Source organism: Hyperolius riggenbachi, chromosome 9 (genome assembly GCF_040937935.1).
Source record: "Hyperolius riggenbachi isolate aHypRig1 chromosome 9, aHypRig1.pri, whole genome shotgun sequence".
NCBI lineage: Eukaryota > Metazoa > Chordata > Amphibia > Anura > Hyperoliidae > Hyperolius > Hyperolius riggenbachi.
The window spans coordinates 172,930,942-172,953,302 of NC_090654.1; the positions used below are offsets into that span (position 1 = coordinate 172,930,942).

Sequence of the window (22,361 nt, forward strand, 5' to 3'; positions counted from 1 at the left end):
GGATGTGGCCGCTGAGTTGGACATCAGCCCATCTGACTCAAGTCGAAGGGAACCAGAGACTGAAGATCCTAGGCGTACAGAGGTTGAGCATCCTGCGGGCAATGCGGCAACAGTTACGCAAGAGACTGTCAGTGTGGACCCCAATCTCAGAGTTCCTGAAAGTACTCGCCCGGAACCGGCCAGTACTGGACTGTCCGTTTGTGCTGACCAGGTAATGCAGCAGGCATTACGGAGGCTGATGGACACTGACCTGGAAAAGTACCTGCAGTACATGCAAGCACGAGAGGAGCTGCAGAACGGGAGCTCCAACGACAGCATGAACTGAACATGGCAAAAGTTCACCAGGCCAGCCGGGGTTCATCGCCCAGCCTCCCTGCATCACCCGTAAGTGCAAAATTTAAATTTGCTAACATTGACAAAGACACTGACATTGACTTGTTTTTGCGGTCTTTTGAAAAAGCATGCCATCAGTATTGTCTGTTCCAAGACCAGTGGGCCAGACATCTGACACCTTTGCTGCGCTACAAAGCGCTTGATGCTTTCGCAGAGTTACCTGCGGAAAAGGAGAATGATTATGCAGCTATAAAAGATGCTATCATTACTAAATACCAGCTGACACCAGAAGCCTATCGCAAAAAGTTCAGGCCCTGGCAGAAAAAAATCTTCTGACTTATCGAGATGTGGTCAGCAGTCTACTCACCACACTTTGCCAGTGGACTCTAGGCCTCACCAAAGGGTCTTATGATGTCCTGGAGGACTTGATCGTCCTAGAGCAGTTTCTGAACATTTGCCCTGCTGATGTACGACAGTTTGTGCTGGAGCGCAAGCCTGCGTCAGCAACTGTCGCTGCAGACCTCGCCGAAACCTTTGCAACTACCCAGGTGCCTGACACACGCAGAACTGCACCATACAGCTGGAGGGGAGGTCAGCCCAATACTCTGGCAGACTCTTCTGCCCCTGTGAGCCGTCCGCCACAGAGGCCACCCAGCGCAGCTGCTGCGCCCAGGCCTGCAGCACCTGAGGGGGTCACCTGTCACTACTGCCGCAAGCCCGGACACATGAAGTTCGACTGTCCGGAGCGGAGACAGACACCACCAGCACCTGCAGCACCTGTACCTCACCCACAGCAGAGGCAACCAGCCAGCAAACCACAGCCTGGATCATCAGATTTTGTTCTGTTTGCCCGCGGAAAGGAAATCTGCGACCGAACCGACCAGCAGCAGCATGTTAGAGTGAACGACAAGGTTGTCACCGGATTCCGAGACACCGGAGCAGACATCATGTTGGTTCACTCACACCTTGTGCCAAAGGAGAGTATCAGCTCCAGCCGATCCCTTGCCCTTACTGGAGTAGAGTGCACCCTTTTACATATAGCCAAAGCGAGAGTGAAGCTCGACTGGGGGGTGGGAGTTCAAGAAAGGGTTTTTTCTGGGGACTGATTTGGGCAAGCTTGTGTCCTATTACGAACCTGCCACAACCGCCTTGTCGATCATGGAAGGAGACAGACTCTCCGCCCACCACCAGGTACTTTACACACTTGGGGGGGGCACCATGGGGAGGTGGGTTGAATGTGCCCAGTTCAAGGGTACCGGCTTCAATAGTGCCTGCTTCAAAGGTACCTGAGTTTGATGTACAAACTGTCTGTTGTGATGAAGATGTAACTGTACCTGTGTTTAATGTACCAACTGTCTGTAATGAAAATGTTACTGTACCTGTCACTGTCATTAAGGCATGTGTCAATGAGGTGAAGAATGTAAATTATTGTAATGCTAATTCTGTGCCTGTACTAGCAGTCACCCAGGGTGCTGCAAGGATTGTGGACTCAGTGCCCAACTCCTCGTTCGGTACTGACCCCAGCAATGAGACCTTTCAGCCGCTGGCCTCGTGTGACATGAGCCAGCTGGCTGAAACTGGAAGTGCTGCAAGGATTGTGGACTCAGGACTGGACTCTTCCTTCAGTGCTGACCCCAAAAGTGAGAGCCTTCAGCCGCTGACTTCATGTGTCATGGGCCAGCTGGTTGAAACTGACAGCACTGTACTCACAGCAGCACTACAAAGTGACCCAAGCCTGGAGGCAGCAAGCCTCTGAGCCCCTCGCAGACGGGGCCGCTTTCAAGGTGTACTGGGAAGGTGGGAGACTGTACAGTGAGTCTGTACAGTCCCCTACAGGTAGATCACATGCGAATACCAAATGGCTTGTGGTCCCGAGTGCGTTCAGGGGACATGTGCTGAAATCCGCACATGGTAATCCTCTGACAGGGCACTCGGGTGTCCGCAAGACACTTTCCTGTATTCGGAAACAGTTTTATTGGCCCAGGATGAACAGGGATGTAGCCACATACTGCAAAGCATGTGCCGTCTGTCAGGAGCTGGGAAGGTCCAGGGATTCCCGCTGGGTTCCCTTAGGTCCACAGCCACTTAGCAGGGAAACCCTGCGTGGGCTGGCTGTTGACCTACCCTACCTACTGCCCGTTTTCAGCAGTCCTGGCAGACGCCACATCCGAACGCAGTGGCGCAAACGCCCTGTCCAGAACAGTCTAGGTCGGGTCAAACCTTAGGGTAGCAGAAAGCGACCCGTCCAGGTGATCCAAGCCGCAGTCTCCAATGGGTTTTCCCGCTGTACCGGAAGCTCGGGACCCGTCAGGCAGGTTAGCGGCGACGCCACACATCTTGCGGGTGTGTGTCTAGCCTCCGTCAAAGGGGAGGGCTGTCACGGACGGTTGCTTGGCCGCAGACGCGTCCTAGAACCGCCCGTGAAGAAAATGTGATCGCAATTGATTCTCTGCATCAATTGTAATTCAGATCAATAGAATCTGGATTGGTTGTGTAGGGGCTACCCGTAGCAACCTGGAGTTTCACTTTCTCCCAGCTGTCACGGAACAGCCAGGAGGAACGTAGGCGAATCTGGAAGATTCACCGTTGATTTTTCCAATTTCTTAGTCAGATTTGCCAGTCATTGCAGCGATCAGAAAACTGACATTTCTGAGTTTTTTAAAAGACAGTTCTTTCCCTCCTTCCACCAAAAGGGCAGGAGCCTGCTGCAGAGTATCCCTGGCATCAAGCTGTGCTAATGGCCCATCCATCAGATGGAGTTGATAAGCAGGATGGCAGAACCAATTTAGTGGGGAAAAGTCAGACTCTCTGGCTACAATCCCAGCAGGGGAGCTGACACATAGCTTGCTACCCAAAAGCTTCACAAGAGCCTTCACCTAGAACTGACCTACTGTTACCTCTAGATGTATATAATATTCAATAAACTGCTATATGTGTCATTTTCCTGTATTGCCAGGCTGGCAGGCTCCCCAAACTCCCAGAGCATGCTGGGTCTGGTCTTGCGCCGGTTCTGAAAACGTTTCAGAACATTCTGAGGTAAAGACTGCCAGTTAGGCAGTTCGAAAGTGCCCTGATGATACCACAGGGGTCCTACCCCTAATGTTTGGTATCAGGCTGCTGGGTAAATCGAGACAGACCTGAAAATGTTAGTAAATCTGCCCTGACCTGTACGGTTCTGTGAGATAGAGCCCATATATGGTTAGATATGATTTCTGGTCCCCAGGACAAGGGGAGGACTCATCTCATATTCTAAGGGGGTGTGTGGCTCCCGCCCTCACTCCCTCCTACTGGATCAGGGGCATAAGAATGGCAGAGAAGCCAAACTCAGTGTCCTCCACTTTGAACACCATCCTGAATATATCCTTGCCAGCTTGAGGACATGCTGGCACCTGGTTTGTTTGGACTTTGAACTGAACTGAAACAAAAGAACTTTACAAGTTCTCCCAGAACGGACATCTTTCCAATTCCACGAACCTGAGTATTTTATCCTTTTATTTTCATACTGGCTATTAATGTTTCTATAATTGTTAATTTTAATAATTTTCTGTATATATTAATTATTTATATTGTTTTCAATAAACCGACGCTAACGTCAGTTTGTTTTTCGTCTACCCTATTATTCAGCCATACACAGAAACTGAACCCGAGTGTCTGGAGAGACGCTACTATTGTACTGTTGCTAGCTAGACAGAATAGAGTGTGTTTAACCGTTTTTATTTGTAGATCTAGAATCTGCAAGTCAGTGGGTGCCGCTGTCCCATGATAACAGCGGTGGTGGCAGTTATACCCTGAAATAGTGTGTAAGTTGTAAGTACCGTAACCCACAGGCTCCCTTCTGGTCGGGCTGCTGCCCAAATTCCGTTGGTTCCTGCGCACAGATCGCGACCACAGCATGCATGGTCTGTGTGCTGAAACCGATTGGAAGGCAAGTTGCGGTCTGGCCACCAGGGGCCCTGTGACAGCAATCACTGAAGAGGAGACCACTGGAGTACACACTGCAGTGTCGTCGTGAGAGTTGGGAGCCACGTGTGAGTGCAACTAGTAAAAATATTTATATTATTGATCATTTACCATGCACTTACCTGGCACTCATTCTCACACATACTCTCCCCTCCTAGTTCCTCAAACTAACTTACCCACCAAATGCCTAAAGGTGGCCACACACCATACATTTTTTATAATATCTTTTCAATTCAAGAATCTGACCAATGTACCACATACATATGTTCAGTTTTTTTCCCCAATTACGAACAAAATGAAAACTCAAAAAAAAATTGCTTGGTTCTGACATCAAGAATTTGTAAATCTACCCTACACCATTACATTTTTATATAAATTGATCAGAAAAATCCAACACTCCCGATCTTCTTTTATCGAATAAAAACAGGAAGTTTGGTCAGATTTCTTGAACGAATCTAAAACATGTTGGGTTTGATATTAAGCGCTACACAATCCTGCTCCTGAAGGAGGGAAATCCTCTCTATCACAAAAGTTCTTTTGTGTTGCCAAAATGGTTCTCACCACCACCACACCAAATATTGGAAAGGGATTCACCCTTTTCTAAGACCCCCAATTAGGTCTTAGTCGAACTGTGTCTTTAGTGGGCTAGGCCAATCCACAAGTGCTGACAGATAACCTCCAAATAAAAAATCTCACATAGCGTAATACTGTATGATTTTAAAAACCTTAAAAATTTATTGCACTTACAATTTTCTCCAGGTAAAAGACAGCATGAGTTTTTCAACGGGCTCTCCCCCGTATTGGTGGCCTCCGAAGGGCTCCCCAAATGTTGCTACTCGGTCTAGCTGCCGCGCGGTCAGCCTTCCGTGTAGTTTCCGCGTTTGCCCCGCTGTTAGCTCTGCACTCCACGCCGTCTCAGGTCCCGCCCGACTAGTTTCGTCACAGTGCGTGACTCATCAGGAGCTGGTGTTCTGATTGGCTAGGAGTGCTTTATCCCCACTAGACCCATCCCATCTCTACAAACTCCCCAATGGCGGCGCTCGATTCTCGTATGCGTCCTCACCACGCTAGGACACCTTCTTTTCCCTCTAGTCGTGCTCCGCTTGTGCACAATGCGACCTCCGCATCCCTTTGGTCGCGCCGCTGCACAGCAAGATGCAGCATCCTGGGCTATACTTCATATATCCCTACATCACATCAACTCTATGTACATTTGTAAACTCCCTATCAGCCCAGCATGCTGAATCCAAGGATCCCAACGCCTTCCCCAACACTGGGAGAGTCCGTTTTACATAAACAACATTATAAAAATAATTCTAAAATTATTACTACCCCTCCCCCCTTGTCCGCTGGTCTCACCACCACAAATTTATAGAGGATCTTAATCACAATGATAAAAATATCACTTTGAGTGTTGAATCTGATCCCCAGCAGGTCCACTTCCTAGATTTGGAGGTAAGAAGGAGGGGCAATAAGTTGGATACTAGGAGCTTTTTTAAGAGTTCAGATAGAAATGGATATATACCTACATCAAGCAACCATCACCCAAGATGGATCAAAAATGTCCCGAAGGGGCAATTTTTAAGAATGAGAAGGAACTGCACCTCCATAGATGACTACTACCAACAGAGTGGAACACTTAAGGGGAGATTCATTGAGAGGGGGTATAGAGAAGAGGAGTTAGATAAACAAATTCAAGAAATCAGTATGAGGGATAGAAGGGAACTCATTTTTGGAGAGGGAAGAAAAAGTGAAGAAAATCAAAAGTTGACTATTATAACGAATTATAGCTCCCAGTATAGAAATTGGGAGAGGGTGGTCAAGAAACATTGGGGTATTTTGGGCACAGATCATGTACTAAGGAATCTTATATCGGAAAAGCCGAAGTTCGTATACAGAAGGGCCCCAAATCTGAGGAACCTGATGGTCCCCAGCTGTGTAGAACCCCCAAAAAGAGAAGAAAGACTACAAGGTTGGCAGGAGGAAGGGTTCTTCCCCTGCCGGAAGTGTAAGGCGTGCAGAGAGGCCAAAGCAGTGAAAACAAAGGAGGTGGTATCATTTGCCAATGGGCGGAAGTTTAAGATAAAACAGTTTATAACCTGCAATGATAAATATGTAATATATGTGTTATGGTGCCCATGTGGCTACCAATATGTTGGAAGGACAACTAGACAGCTGCGGGAAAGGATGGGGGAACACACTAGGAATGTCCAAAGGGGTAAACATAATCATAGTGTTCCAACACACTTTGGGGAATGTCATGGGTGTGATCCTAAGTTAATGTCATTTTGTGGACTGAAAAAAATCAAAGCAGAGTGGAGAGGAACTGACATGCTGAGAAAAATATCACAGGAGGAGACACGAGTCATATATGAAATGGGGACGTTGAGACCTAAGGGCCTCAACATAGACATAGACCTGGTGTGTTTTCTGGGAGAGACATGACATGGGGATAAAGAATAAGGGGGGGGGGGGAGATTTTTTGCTTGAGATTATAGACCTCATTAAAGGATGGTGGGCCCTGGGGGTAGGTAAGCAAAGGTAGACTATGTAGCAAATTACGTGGTGGGGATTGCGTATAAAGTTTTCTAATGCCATATGTATGATATAGTCTTCCAATATAGTGCCTCATATATTTTAATATATTTTGAATTCAAATATTGATACTGTAATTTTAGAATTATTTTTATAATGTTGTTTATGTAAAACGGACTCTCCCAGTGTTGGGGAAGGCGTTGGGATCCTTGGATTCAGCATGCTGGGCTGATAGGGAGTTTACAAATGTACATAGAGTTGATGTGATGTAGGGATATATGAAGTATAGCCCAGGATGCTGCATCTTGCTGTGCAGCGGCGCGACCAAAGGGATGCGGAGGTCGCATTGTGCACAAGCGGAGCACGACTAGAGGGAAAAGAAGGTGTCCTAGCGTGGTGAGGACGCATACGAGAATCGAGCGCCGCCATTGGGGAGTTTGTAGAGATGGGATGGGTCTAGTGGGGATAAAGCACTCCTAGCCAATCAGAACACCAGCTCCTGATGAGTCACGCACTGTGACGAAACTAGTCGGGCGGGACCTGAGACGGCGTGGAGTGCAGAACTAACAGCGGGGCAAACGCGGAAACTACACGGAAGGCTGACCGCGCGGCAGCTAGACCGAGTAGCAACATTTGGGGAGCCCTTCGGAGGCCACCAATACGGGGGAGAGCCCGTTGAAAAACTCATGCTGTCTTTTACCTGGAGAAAATTGTAAGTGCAATAAATTTTTAAGGTTTTTAAAATCATACAGTATTACGCTATGTGAGATTTTTTATTTGGAGGTTATCTGTCAGCACTTGTGGATTGGCCTAGCCCACTAAAGACACAGTTCGATAAGGTCGGGGGTGACCTGGGAATAACCCCAAGGCGAGACTAAGACCTAATTGGGGGTCTTAGAAAAGGGTGAGTCCCTTTCCAATATTTGGTGTGGTGGTGGTGAGAACCATTTTGGCAACACAAAAGAACTTTTGTGATAGAGAGGATTTCCCTCCTTCAGGAGCAGGATTGTGTAGCGCTTAATATCAAACCCAACATTGAACTGTCTATAAAAATATTGGCGCACTGCCTGATTTGATTATATACATTTGCGCATCTCAATTGTTTTGTGAATCTAAAACATGTTTTAAAAGTTTCTGTACAACCGATGTTTTTTAATAACTTGTCATAAAATTGGATTAATAGGATCATCTTACTGCATGGTGTGTGGCCACCTTTACACTAAGGGCTTGTTTCCACTGTTGCGACGCGATTTCGGCCGCATTCCGACGCTTGTAAAAACGCATGCGGATGCGTTTCCACATGCGTTTTTACCCGCGATTTCGCATGCGATTTCGCATGGCAGGGTGCCATGCGAAATTAACCATGACACTGCCAGGGCTAAATAAAATTGAAAAAGGTGCGAAATCGCACGCGAAATCGCGGGTAAAAACGCATGTAACAAACGCATGCGTTTTTACTATTAAATACATTAGCGGCGATTCGCACGGATTCCCGACGCAGGCGAAATCGTTGGCTCTTTTGTGCGTTTTTTTCACGCTGAAAAAAACGCACCTCAACAACGCTACAGTGGAAACAGGCCCATCCACTTGTATTACATGTGCGGATCTGCATGCGTTGGACGCATGCAGATTCGCGATAGTGGAAACGAGCCCTAACACCCCCCCCCCCCCCCCCTTCAAGTGCCTAACACTAACCTCACGCTTCAGAGCCAAAACCACTACTATTTTTAGCTGATTGTCTACATAATAGATGATCGGCTCCTCTATTGCTTGTATCCAATTGGCTACTTCTTGATTACTAATACTGGATCAGGCACCCAACTCACCCCGATTACTGATACTTTGTATTGGCGTCTATTATACGCCTGAAAACCCCTGCAATCAAAGATGACCTGATCTGAGACTGCTGACAATGAAGGTTGTCGGCTGAGATGACTGTTATTGATCTTTCCTATTAGCAAGTTCAATCTATAAACTTAGCTTTAGTGCCCTAACTTCTTCTAATGCAGATCTATAAAAACGCATACAGGGAAGCAGCATTTTACGGAAAACTGCTACCAATCTTATTGCATTTTGTGGGAAACTGCTGCCAACCTAATTTCATTTTGTGGGAAACTGCTGCCAGATTATGTGTATTTTGTGGGAAGCTGCTGCCAGGTTATGTGTATTTTGTGTAAGCTGCTGCCAGAATATGTATATTTAGTAGGAAGCCACTGTCAGATTTTGTGTATTTTGTGGCGAGCTGCTGCCAGAGTATGCGTATTCTGTAGGAAACTGCTGCCAGATTATGTATATTTTGTGTAAAACTGCTGCCAAATTGTACGTGTTATTCTTCTTATATACTGTAGTCCAGTCAAGTGAACAGCCAACTACCTGTGTATGGTGGAATCCCACAATAGGCAGACAGGTACTTCCCAATCAGGTGAAGCCTCATTCTTAACAGTGAGCCTAGGCACCAATAAGAAGTTCAATAGGTCATCATTACTCTGTACAGGAATAGAGCAACCATACAGTGCAGCAGCAGATTTTTTTGTTAACAGAGAATTTTTATTATGGTTGGCTCTAACAAGAGCTAAAATAACGAAAAAACATACAACAAAACCCAAAATAACAGGTAAAGCCAACATTACATACAGTGCTGCCCATAATTATTCATATCCCTGGCAAATTTTGACTTAAAGTTACTTTTATTCAACAAGCAAGTACATTTTTGACGGGAAATGACATACAGTGGGATGTGAAAGTTTGGGCATCCTTGTTAATCGTCAAACTTTTCCTGTATAAATCGTTGGTTATTCCGATAAAACATGTAAGTTAAATATATCATATAGGAGACACTCGTGATATTTGAGAAGTGAAAAGAAGTTTATTAGATTTACAGAAAGTGTGCAATAATTGTTTAAACAAAATTAGGCAGGTGCATAAATTTGGGTGCCACAAAAAAGAAATGAAAATCAATATTTAGTAGATCCTCCTTTTGCAGAAATTACAGCCTCTAAACGCTTCCTGTGGGCTTCAATGAAAGTCTGGATTCTGGTTAAAGGTATTTTGGACCATTCCTCTTTACCAAACATCTCTAGTTCATTCAGGTTTGATGGCTTCCGAGCATGGACAACTCTCTTTAACTCACACCACAGATTTTCAATTATATTCAGGTCTGGGGGCTGAGATGGCCATTTCAGAACATTGTACTTGTTCCTCTGCATGAATGCCTTAGTGGATTTTGAACAGTGTTTAGGGTCATTGTCTTGTTGAAAGATCCAGCCCCAGCGCAGCTTCAGCTTTGTCACTGATTCCTGGACATTGGTCTCCAGAATCTGCTGATAGTGAGTGGAATCCATGCGTCCCTCAACTTTGACAAGATTCCCAGTCCCTGCACTGGCCACACAGCCCCACAGCATGATGGAACCAGCACCATATTTTACTGTAGGTAGCAGGTGTTTTTCTTGGAATGCTGTGTTCTTTTTCCTCCATCCATACAGCCCCTTGTTATGCCCAAATAACTCAATTTTAGTTTAATCAGTCGACAGCATCTTATTCCAAAATGAAGCTGGCTTGTCCAAATATACTTTAGCATACCTCAATCGTCTCTGTTTGTGCTGTGGGCGAAGTAAAAGCTTCCTCTGCATCACTCTCGCATACAGCATCTCCTTGTGTAAAGTGCACCGAATGGTTAAACGATGCACAGTAACTTCATCTGCAGCAAGATCATGTTATAGGTCTTTGGTGCTGGTCTGTGGGTTGACTCTGACTGTTATCATTCGAGGCTTCGCTCTATCCGAGATTTTTCTTGGTCTGCCACTTCGAGCCTTAACTTGAACTGAATCTAGATAGCTGAAATCTCTGAGCCAGATTTCTATATCCTTCCCCTAAACTATGGTGGTGAACAATCTTTGTCTTTAGGTCATTTGAGAGTTGTTTTGCGACCCCCATGTTGCTACTCTTCAAATAAAATTAAAAGAGGAGGGAAACTTACAATTGACCCCCCTTAAATACTCTTTCTCATAATTGGATTCACCTGTGTATGTAGGACAGGGGTCACTGAGTTTACCAAGCCATTTTGTGTTACAATAATTAATTCTAAAGGTTTTGGATTCAATAAAATGACAACAGTGCCCAAATGTATGCACCTGCCTAAGTGTATTTAAACAATTATTGCAAACTTTCTGTAAATCTAATAAACTTGATTTCACTTCTCAAATATCCCTGTATGTGTCTCCTATATGATATATTTAATTGACATTGTTTATCATAGCAACCAACAATTTATACAGGAAAATCATGACGATTAACAAGGTTGCCCAAACTTTCGCATCCCACTGTAGGTGTCTCCCAAAATTTAATAAGACTATATACAAGAAACATTTCTTAGCTTTTATTTACATTTGAGTAAAACGTATCCAGTCCAAAATTATTCATACCCTTCTCAATGATCAATAGAAAAACCTTTATTGGCTATTACAGCAATCAAACGCTTCTTATAATTGCAGGCCAACTTTTTGCATGTCTTTACAGGTATTTTTGCCCATTCATCTTTAGCAATGAGCTCCAAATCTTTCAGGTTGGAGGGTCTTCTTGCTATTACCTTGATCTTTAGCTCCCTCCACAGATTCTCAATTGGATTCAAGTCAGGACTCTGGTTGGGCCAAAATGTTAATGTTGTCGTCTGCTAACCATTTCTTAACCATTTTTGCTGTGTGTTTGTTCATGGTGCCGTTTACTGTGAGTAGGTTCCCTGGTCCATTGGCTGAAAAACACCCCCCAAAGCATTAGGTTCCCACCACCATGTTTGACAGTGGGGATGGTGTTCTTTGGGTTGTTCTCCTTTTTTACACCAAATGAAGGAAACATCATTGCGACCAAACAATTTAATTTCTGTTTCATCTGACCATAATACAGAAGACCAGAAGTTGTCTTCTTTGTCCAGATGAGCATTTGCAAAGGCCCAGCCAGCTTTTGTGTGCCTTATCTGGAGAAGTGGCGTCCTTCTTGGTCTGCATCTGCGGAACCCAGCAGTGTGCAGTGTCCGTTGGATTGTCTGCCTTGAGATATTGCCACCAGCAGATCCCAGATTCACCAGATTGGCATTGGTTGTGATCCTTGGATTCTTTATCACCTCTCTCACTACTATCCTCCTGGCCATCACAGGTGTCACTTTTGGCTTCCGACCATGTCCTCTGAGATTTTTCACAGTGAGGAACATCTTGTATTTTTTAATACTTTGCACTGTAGCTACTGGAACTTGAAAACATTTAGAAATGGCCTTGTTGCCCTTTCCTGACTTGTGAGCAGCCACAATGCGCAGCCGCAGGTCCTCCTCATTGAGCTCCTTTGTCTTAGCCATGACTGTCCACAAACCAACTGCAGAGAGCTGCTGTTTTTCACCTGTTGAGTTGATTAAAACAGCTGTTCTCAATTAATCAGGGTAATTACTATGCTTTAGAACAGCTTGGACTATTTGGAATGGTATTGGAATTTGGATTTCCCCACAGACTGTGACAGTTTGTGAAGGGTATGAATAATTTTGAAATGGAAACTTTTTGCTCAAATGTAAATAAAGCTGAGAAATGTTTTTTTTTTCCACAATAATGCCTCTTGTACTTATTATCTTTTGGGAGAGACCTACGGTATTTCCCGTCAAAAAATTACTTTAAGTCAACATTTGCCAGGGGTATGAATAATTATGGGTAGCACTGTATGACATAAAATACTGGATTAGATATACATGTTCAGGTATTACAATATAAATCTTCAAATACAGTCGATAATCATATTATATGTGTATACAGAAAAAGCATACCGTACTTCATGTTGAAAATAAAAATCTCTCTGATTTCAAAGGTACAAGACAGCTACATTTATGTCTAAATTAGGAATGGTAGTTGATGATGTATCATCCCAAACACCCCATATTTTGTCATAGAGGTATGTTCTCTGCCTCTTGACATGCCGCTGTGTCCCGTCCCCCCCCCCCCCCCCCCCCGAAATTAGCTACAATATTTGTCGCTATCCTGGCAGGTAATGGGAGAAGGATTCCCTGCTCAAAACGCCCACTAGGGGCATTTCTGCAGGCTTTCCAGAGCTGCCATTGGGCAGCTCTATCTCTCCCTGGCTATGCCCCCTGCCACTCCCTCACCTCGCTGCGTGCTGGTAGAGAGCGATCTCTCTCCTTCCAGCATCGTGACCCAGAGGTCATGAAAGTGGGGCAGTGCGGGCCTCAGGAGTGGCAGAGAGTGACGTGGATGGCGGCTACCTGATCCACCCAGCCCCCTGGATCAGGTAGCCTAGGTTTTTTTTAACTATATGAGGCCACCTCGGGCTCACTTTAAAAAGCAGATTATTGGTGCGCACACACAGTGAAGAAGTGCAATTGCTGGCAAAGCACATGTACTACTGTGGAATTATGCATAACTGTGCAGTAACTCCTATTCATTTCAATGCAAAAAAGCAGATAAAGATTTTATGGGTAATTAAATGTAAGATTATAAATTGCTTTACTTGGGAGTATGATTAATATGCAAATAACACTGCACATAACACTGCACTGATGTACTTATGTTTACTCATATTTACAGCATTGAAATGGAAATAAAGAAATCTAAAATTTAGTTCATCACTGGAAGTTGAGGTTCTCTGCAAATCATCACTGAGGTCCACAGCCTTGTGCACCATGTGGCAAATATAAATGGTCACAATCGCCCACAGATGCAAAGTGAAGGATCACAGTTGGTCTTTTGGGGCTTAAATAAATTAGGCTCATGAGAGTATTAAATATCTGCCATGCACATTTATCACAACATTTTGGGTTTGCTTCTGTAAGCAGATAACTTTTATAGTGCCTTCACAAATCCAAAGATGATAAGGAAAAAAACAGAATTGCACGATATGACAGCATTTTAACTTCTACTCCACAAGAAGTTATTTTAATAATCCGATTATCTTTTAATTACATGAAACTGCAAAAATAGAAAGACAGATTGTAGTTTTAACAGCGAAAACGTTTCTGTACCGTGTTAGCCAAACATTATATAGGTAGAAAAAACAACGTTTTGTAAAAAAATAATACCTTTTAATGGCTAACTGATAGAGTTAAATTATGCAAGCTTTCTGAGATATAGTCCTCTTCTTCAGGCATATTTTCAGATGTAAGGTGAAGTAAAACACTGATGCAGGTAAATAGTAAACACAAAGATGACAGTTGTGCTGGTTGCTGTTTATCCATTAGGTGTCAGGCGATCAGCAGGCTGGAGCCAGTGAGTTAGTGCAAGCATACATGAAATCCAGCAGGTTTCTGAAGATCATGGAGCCAAATCAATCATGTTACATAAGGTGTCATGAATCCTGTTCCGCAAAAAGAGAATTACCCAAGATAATCTACATTTACTCTAGTCTACACTGCAAGGACCATCATCAGAAAGCATTAAATCTACATTACAGAAAGTCTACAAACAATTACAGCACCATTTAATCCAAAACAAGAAAAAGAAACTCCACAGCCTTAGACTCAAAGCTGAAAACATCATTCTGGAAAATAATACAAGTGTACCCCGTTCAGAGCTTAAAACTGCCAATATTTTACCTGTGGTTAACTTGTCCAGCTATAACCCAAGCAAGACTGAATTAGCTGTTCTATCTAAAGGACTTACTGTTTGCCCCACCAAAAGATTTGCTGAAATAGAATTTTGTAGTGACATGGAAGATTTTTTTCGGAGGATAAGGCTAAAGGATTTTTTTCACAACAGACCTAATTATTTATCATTTGAAAATACTGAACCTGCAAATAGCAAAAACAAAAAGAGCAGTACCAAAATCAGGGCGGAACAAGAAATTAGAAGAGTATATTGACAACTTCAGAAAAATAATCAAATTAGAGATACTGGACAAGCAAAAACAGACACTCTACAACCTCAACACTCAAGAAAGGAAAGCAATACTGAGCCTTAAAAGCAATGACAACATAGTAATTAAACCAGCTGACAAAGGAGGTGCTGTAGTGATTTTGGCTAAATCCAGCTATATTCAAGAAGCAAACAGACAGCTCTCCAACAACACCTACTACAAAAGACTAGACACAAACCCCACGCTGCAATACTCAAGGGTATTGAAGACTATGCTTAAAGTGGACCCAAATTAAAAATACAAGATTTCAGAAATAAAAATTAAAATTATTTTTTTCAGCTGCATGATGACAAATATAAAATATTTTACATTTTTTGGAGAAACCCCTCCCTTCCTTTCATATTGCCGGGACAGAATACGGCAGATTGATGGAGCAGGAGGTGTCCGCCAAAGGAGGAATTGTTAATGGCTGCCACCTGTATAACCCTAGTTATGAAAAGAGAAGGGTGAAAAGCATGCACTGAAATGCTCATAGGCTTGAAGGAGTGTTTATTTATCTTTGTATGTGTCAGAGTGGTGCAACTAAATATTTTGAATTAAAAAAATGTTTGGTTTGGGTCTGCTTTAATGATCTTTTCTCAAAATCATCTAACATACTTACATTAATACCAGCTAATCCTAAAATAGGCACCTTCTACATCTTACCAAAAATACACAAAGAAGGAAATCCAGGTCGTCCTATCATCTCTGGTTTGGGGACACTAACAGAAAAGATATCTGGTTGGGTAGAAAACATTCTTAAACCCATGGTAAGGAATACAGCCAGCTACATCCAGGACACCACTGACCTTCTTAACAAATTGACTGCCATGGGTCGGATCCCAGAGAGTGCTATCCTAGCTACAATGGATGTTGAATCCCTTTATACCAACATTCCACACGGGGATGGTATTGCAGCTTGCCAACATTTCCTTCAGCTTAATGGTCTACCAACAGAGCCCACACTACAACTTATCAGGTATATACTAACTCACAACTATTTTTCATTTGGGAATGATATATATCATATATATATTGGGAAGTAGGATGTCACCCCAGTATCACCCCAGTGTCACCCCAGTATGCAAATTTATTAATGGCCAGATTGGAGGAAAACTTCCTTTCAACTTGTGAAATTAAACCATGGGCTTACTTCAGATTTATAGACTATATCCTATTAATCTGGACAGCCTCACAGGAAGAATTAATCAGATTCCACAAAAACTTCTCAGAGTACCACAAGAACATCAAGTTAACGCTCAGTTTTTCAACCTCTCATGTTAGTTTACTGGATACCACAATTTATATGCAAGATAGAATTTTACAAACATCCATATACCGTAAATCAACTGCCGGCATATTTACCTAAAATGGAAGAGTTTCCACCCAGAACACAACAATATCTATTGTTTACAGCCAGGCTCTGAGGTATAACCGAATATGTTCTAATTCAGGGGACAGAAACAGACAACTTATGTCACTACGTAATATATTCATAGATCAGGGATATCATCCACAAATCTTTGATGATCAAATACACAGAGCAACTTTAAAATCAAGAGAGGAACTGTTGAAGTACACCCCAAAGACTGAAAACAACAGAATCCCAATTGTGGTAACCTACAACCCAAAATTAACCTCCCTGGCGGTAAGCCCGTGCTGAGCACGGGCTATGCCGCCCGGAGGCACCGCTAAGGCCCCGCTGAGCCGATTTGCATAATTTTTTTTTTGCTGCACGCAGCTAGCACTTTGCTAGCTGCGTGCAGTGCCCGATCGCCGCCGCTACCCGCCGATCCGCCGCTATACGCGTCGCCGCAGCCGCCCCCCCCAGACCCCGTGCGCTGCCTGGCCAATCAGTGCCAGCCAGCGCTGTGGGGTGGATCGGAGTCCCCTTTGACGTCACGACGTCGATGACGTCGGTGACATCATCCCGCCCCGTCGCCATGGCGACGGGGGAAGCACTCCAGGAGATCCCGTTCTTTGAACGGGATCTCTTGATCTCCGATCGCCGGCGGCGATCGGAGGGGCTGGGGGGATGCCGCTGAGCAGCGGCTATCATGTAGCGAGACCTCGTCTCGCTACATGAAGAAAAAAAAAATTAAAAAAATAAAACGTATTTGCTGCCCCCTGGCGGATTTTGACAAACCGCCAGGAGGTTTAAAGACACTGAGGAAGATATCGAAAGCCCTACAACCGATACCCCACAAAGACAAACGCCTGAAGGAAGTTTTTCCTGATTTACCACTGCTTGCTTTCAGACAACCTCCCAATTTGAGACAAATGATTATAAGAAGTGCATTATCTACACCAGAAACTCTAGGTACATTACCCTGCAATTACACAAGGTGTGAGACCTGCCCTTATATCTTGGGCACAAGCCAAATACAAATACCAAACTCACTGAAATATCATCAAATACAAGACCAATTTTCCTGTGAGTTGTATACATGATACGCTGCATGAAATGCCCCTCAAAAGGAATCTATATAGGAACAGGAAAAAAACTGTGCACAAGAATGAACCATCACCACTTTAAAATCAAGGGTAAAATGGACACACCAGTGGGCCAACACTTCTGTGAACCAGGACACAGCATGCAAGATCTAAAAGTACTTGTTCTCAAGGGTAACTTCAAAATTGAACAATCAAGAAAGATTTCTGAGTACAAATTTATGAAAATGTTCAAGACATTAACAGAAGGCTTACCGTATTTTTCGGACTATAAGATGCACTTTATCTCCCCCAAAGTTGGGGTGAAAAAGCTGGTGCGTCTTATAGTCCGAATGTTCAATGTTACAAGTGGAAAAGCACCTCTATTTCCTGCGATGCATGAGTCCGCATACAAGATGCTTACTTCTGCCCAGCTTTGCCTGCTCTGCCTCTTAAATGCTGCCACCTGAATGCTGCGATCACCCTGGACTCTGACTGGAGATCCACTGCGGCGAACGGCGATCCCCCACTGTGCTGCTGCTGACCTGATGGTTTATAATATGCTTAAGTGAAGTCCTGCTGGCTCCCAAGGCATTTGCCAATCATCGCTAACAGCCGGTGCCCGGTAAAATCCTCCGACATGCAAGATACATATTTCCGCTTAGGAAGTGACTGCAGACGCGGCTGATTGGTCGCGCTAGTCGGGATGAAGGTACCGCTCCTGAACCAATCACAATTCTCCTTCCCTGACACCAATCACCAATCCTGACACCTGATCGGAAGTATGTATCTTGCATGTCGGAGGATTTTACCGCGCACCGGCTGTTAGCGATGATTGGCAAATGCTTTGGGAGCCAGCAGGACTTAACTTAAGCATCTTATAAACCATCAGGTCAGCAGCAGCGGCACAGTGGGGGGTCGCCGATCGCCGCAGTGGATCGTCAGTCAAAGAGTCCAGGGTGATCGCAGCATTCAGGCGGCAGCATTTAAGAGGCACAATGGGGGATCGCCGTTCGCCGCAGTGGATCGCCAGTCAGTCAGAGTCCAGGGTGATCGCAGCATTTAAGAGTCAGAGCAGGCAATGCTGGGCAGAAGTAAGCATCCTGTATGCGGACACATGCATCGCAGGAAATACAGAGGTGATTTTCCACTTGTAACAGCGCTGCAGGAGTCAAAAGCTGAGGACGAGAGCCACTTTTGCAGACAGCCCTTCCCCACTCCCGGAGTCTGTGTTATGTCTCTCCCCACTCTGAACACTGGCTGGTACGAGTGGTGTATGGAGACATACATGCTTCACCCCTGGTACATCAGGAGCTGGCAGCGAGTGTAGTGTGTCCCTCTGGAGTCATCCTAATGGGTAAGCTGTTGATCTTGCACTTTTTTTTTTATTTGCAGCCATTTATCTCTACAGCACCTTGTTTATTTACCTGTGGAGCACTAGCACAGTATGTATATACACTACTCTATTTTTATTGTTACCTGCTGCTGATGTTAGTGTCTGAAGCTCTACAGGACACTCCTGCTCCATGGACGTACCAGGTTTATTTTATTTTTTTCCCTGATTCGAAAAATACGGTAAATTGTGGAACAGGATTCATGACACCTTATGTAACATGATTGATTTGGCTTCATGATCTTCAGAAACCTGCTGGATTTCATGTATGCTTGCACTAACTCACTGGCTCCAGCCTGCTGATCACCTGACACCTAACGGATAAACAGCAACCAGCACAACTGTCATCTTCGTGTTTACTATTTAACTGCATCAGTGTTTAACTTCAGCTTACATCTGGAAATATGCCTGAAGAAAGGGACTAGATCCCAGAAAGCTTGCATAATTTAACTCTATCAGTTAGCCATTAAAAGGTATTATTTTTTACAAAACATTGTTTTTTCTACCTTTATAGTTTTAACAGCGCAAAGTTACAAAATTATCATAATGAACTCATCACTTCAATATAAAAACTTTACTAAGTTGGCAGACACACCTAATAACGAATTACATCTAACGCCTAGTCTACACCCACCTCCTTCATAAAATGTGAGCAGAGTGCCAGCAGCCCATATTATTCACAGTGCTGGATTTCTTTCCATATCGACTACTGCCTGGGAAAGGGAGTGGGGAAAACATTTAAAAAAGCAGTTAGTTAAAATGGGCGTGAATTAGCGAATAGTAAAATATCAGTAACATTACTGATATTCTACTATTCCATACTGTAACTTAATTCTCACATAACCTCTCCCCTACCTATGCCTTGCGCTAACTACCTTTACCTAAACCTAACACTACTGCCCCCCGGAGTAGTGCTTTTCAGCGCTGCTAGATTTGGGCGCAGCCAGCGCCTCCATAGACTACAATAGGAATCATTCCTATTGCAGTGTTCAGTGAGTAACATCTGCTCCGTCAGAAGACGGAGACGAGGTTGCTTAAAAAGATAATAATTCGGCCTCCAGCAATCGCTGGAAGCCGAATTATTTCATTCCCCCACTATAAATGGCGGCCTGGAGGGGGAATAGTAATTAAATCGGCCCGGACTTGTGCAGAAGCAGGATCAGCCATATACCGCTGTATCCTGCACCCAAGTCTACCGGCTCCGATTTCAAATGTACTCCTGCCCCCACCACCACCACCACCTACACTTTACACTAACCTTCATTGGTATTCTGTCTCCCCACTGCTAAATGACCATGTTAATTTTGAGAGCTGGCGTCCTGCTATTTTATAGCTGAACCCCATTGCTTGCCATAGCAGCAACTTAACCTTCACTACTATCTGTTGCCTTTATCCAATCTCGCTGCCGCTATATCATACAGCTGTCACTGCTAATTTTGAAAGCCAGAGCTTTGATATAATACAGCGGAACTCCAGCACCCACAGGATCCTCAATTCATCTAAAACCCAAATGACCTTCCCAGCACCACCGTATCTGCAATTTCTACAACATCCTATGGTAGTACCCAAATTATCAGGTGCAAACTGCCCATAAATGAACTGATCAAAGTGTTGGGGGGAGGGAACGTTGCACTTGGAAGAGGGAGTCTGCTTATCATGAAAAGAGGGGCTATGCTGCAAACAGAGAGGCTATACATGGAAAGGGCTTTAACATATTGAAAAGCTCACCCACTGCACAGAGAAAGAAGAAGCCTCTTGCAAAAGGAAGTAGTGCACATAGCAGAGGAAAGCTTGTGTACATGGGAGTTGCTGAATGTGGGGTGGGTAGTAAAGAGCAGCTGGCCTGTAAGGGATAAAAAGATAAATCTCCGAATTACCATCACTATGTGCAAGAGTAATAACACAAATTTCTCTGCTAATTTGAGAAGTAAAGTGTCTAACAACAATGTGAAAAGGAATTGGGCCTGCGAGCATCTTATATGTACCATCAAACCAACTGATGTGTACCCATGAAACAATTAAATCCTAAAAACACCTTATACAGGTGTAATACAAAGACTGTCTACTCATTTCTACCATTTAAATCTGAAACATTGTTCCTTAACAATGGCCGCCAGCGTATGTGACTCATTGCTCCCTGGACTAGTTTTAAGGTGCCTGTTTAAAAACCAGTTTAAACTTGCTAAGTACACCGTATCCTAGTGCAATTTCTTCCTTCCTCCTAACCAATCACACAGCATGGGTGGGGGCGGAACTATATATAAGGATTAGCAGACATTGTTTCTGTTGCTTCTGCTGTAACGCCATGCTGTGAATACTTCAAAAAAACCTGTACTGTGGAGCCATGAGTCTCCATGGCTGTTCAACCTAACAATGCTGATTACAGAGGACAATGGACATTGGATCTGATCCGACCCAAGCTAAGTTTTCACTTTCTGTTTAATCATATATATAGACTAGTAGACCCAAGCCTGTATAAAAACGGGATGTAGGTCTTTTTTCTACCACCACCACCAGTGTGCATGCACGCGCCCGCCCGCACCCACCCTCCTCGCTCGCCCGCCTCGCTCCCTGGTCCCGTCCAGCTGCCCGTACTGCGCACATGCGCAGTAGCAAATAACAGGGACACAGGGACAGTTGGATGCAGCGACACAGGGAGATTATTATAGAGGATGGTATAATGCATAGCACACAGAGGCTGGGTCTGCATATAATGCCCAGCCCCTGTTGCTATACAGCGTCCCCATCCAGGCCCCCACCCCTGCGCTCTGCTGTCCCCATAAATCAAATGCTGTGCTAGTGACATCGCTAGCCCACGCCTCCTCTATGTCGCCGCTCACCTGATTGAAGGGAAGGTACGCAGGTGGGGAGCAGAGAAATAGAGGAGGCAGGGGAGCGGCAAGACTGACACATTCAGAGGTAAACAGCCAGCTATTGACACACTGTGTGTCACCAGCACGGGATTTGATTTATGGGGACAGCAGAGCGCAGGGGGGGCCTGGGGGGGGGGGAACGCTGTAAAGCAACAGAGGCTGGGCATTATATGCAGACCCAGCCTCTGTGTGCTATTAGGATTCTTAGAACGAACCTCGGGTTCTCTTTACATACATTACTGTGATTTTCTCCAAAGCTGTTCAGTCTCCTCAAATTCACTGCTAGAATGCAAAAAAAAAGTTAAATATTTATTGTATTCCTCAGGTGAGGTATACAACAGGACAAGACTAATAACATTTATATTGCACTTTTCCCCTGGCGGACTCAAAGTGCTTGAGCTGCAGCCACTAGGGCTCAGTAGGCAGTAGCAGTGTTAGGGAGCCTAGCCCAAAAAAAACAGGTTCTCCTGTGTCAGCGGCAGAGCCCTTATCCATTACACTATCCAAGCCACCAAGGCATGCACGGAGAGTTAGGTACCAGAGGATACTCAAAACATAGACAAGATTTAAATCCATTGGACCAAAAATAGAAGCAAGTCAAATGTGAATTGTGTAAATTTGTCAAGTACACCAGGAGTGGAAAGTGAGAACCCTTCCCATTTAAACCCCTCCAATGGTAACCTGATCTTGAGGCATCGTCTCCTGATCTTCATTATTCTATTTGGCCATAATCTCCTAGGCCTTCTCGTACGCACAGCAAAGCAAAGCAAGGTCATCATGCTGGCTGACATACGCAATGCTCCTTGGCACATGTAGGTGGGTGGCTTCCTGCTCTTAAAATACAGTGAAACCTACTGCACTTGCTATTCAGGAGGACAGAATGGTGGCACTTCTTGAACATGAAGACATAATGGTGTATCACCATTATGTTATCTCCATCTGTATGACTTGTAAATGGG

At 44.4% G+C, this 22,361-nt stretch overlaps 1 protein-coding gene across 24 annotated transcripts in view; it reads right to left on the reverse strand.

Annotated features, from left to right (window-relative positions):
• ERC2 (ELKS/RAB6-interacting/CAST family member 2) overlaps positions 1-22,361 on the reverse strand; it is a 1,931,514-nt gene that overhangs the window by 1,838,509 nt on the left and 70,644 nt on the right. The window contains exon 1 of one of the 24 annotated variants that reach the window (XM_068253679.1): positions 18,616-18,660. The exons of the other annotated variants lie outside the window; for them this stretch is intronic. The gene's annotated coding sequence lies outside the window, so the exon portion shown is untranslated. Of the gene's footprint in view, positions 1-18,615; positions 18,661-22,361 lie in introns of those variants that run through there. 24 annotated transcript variants of the gene reach the window in all.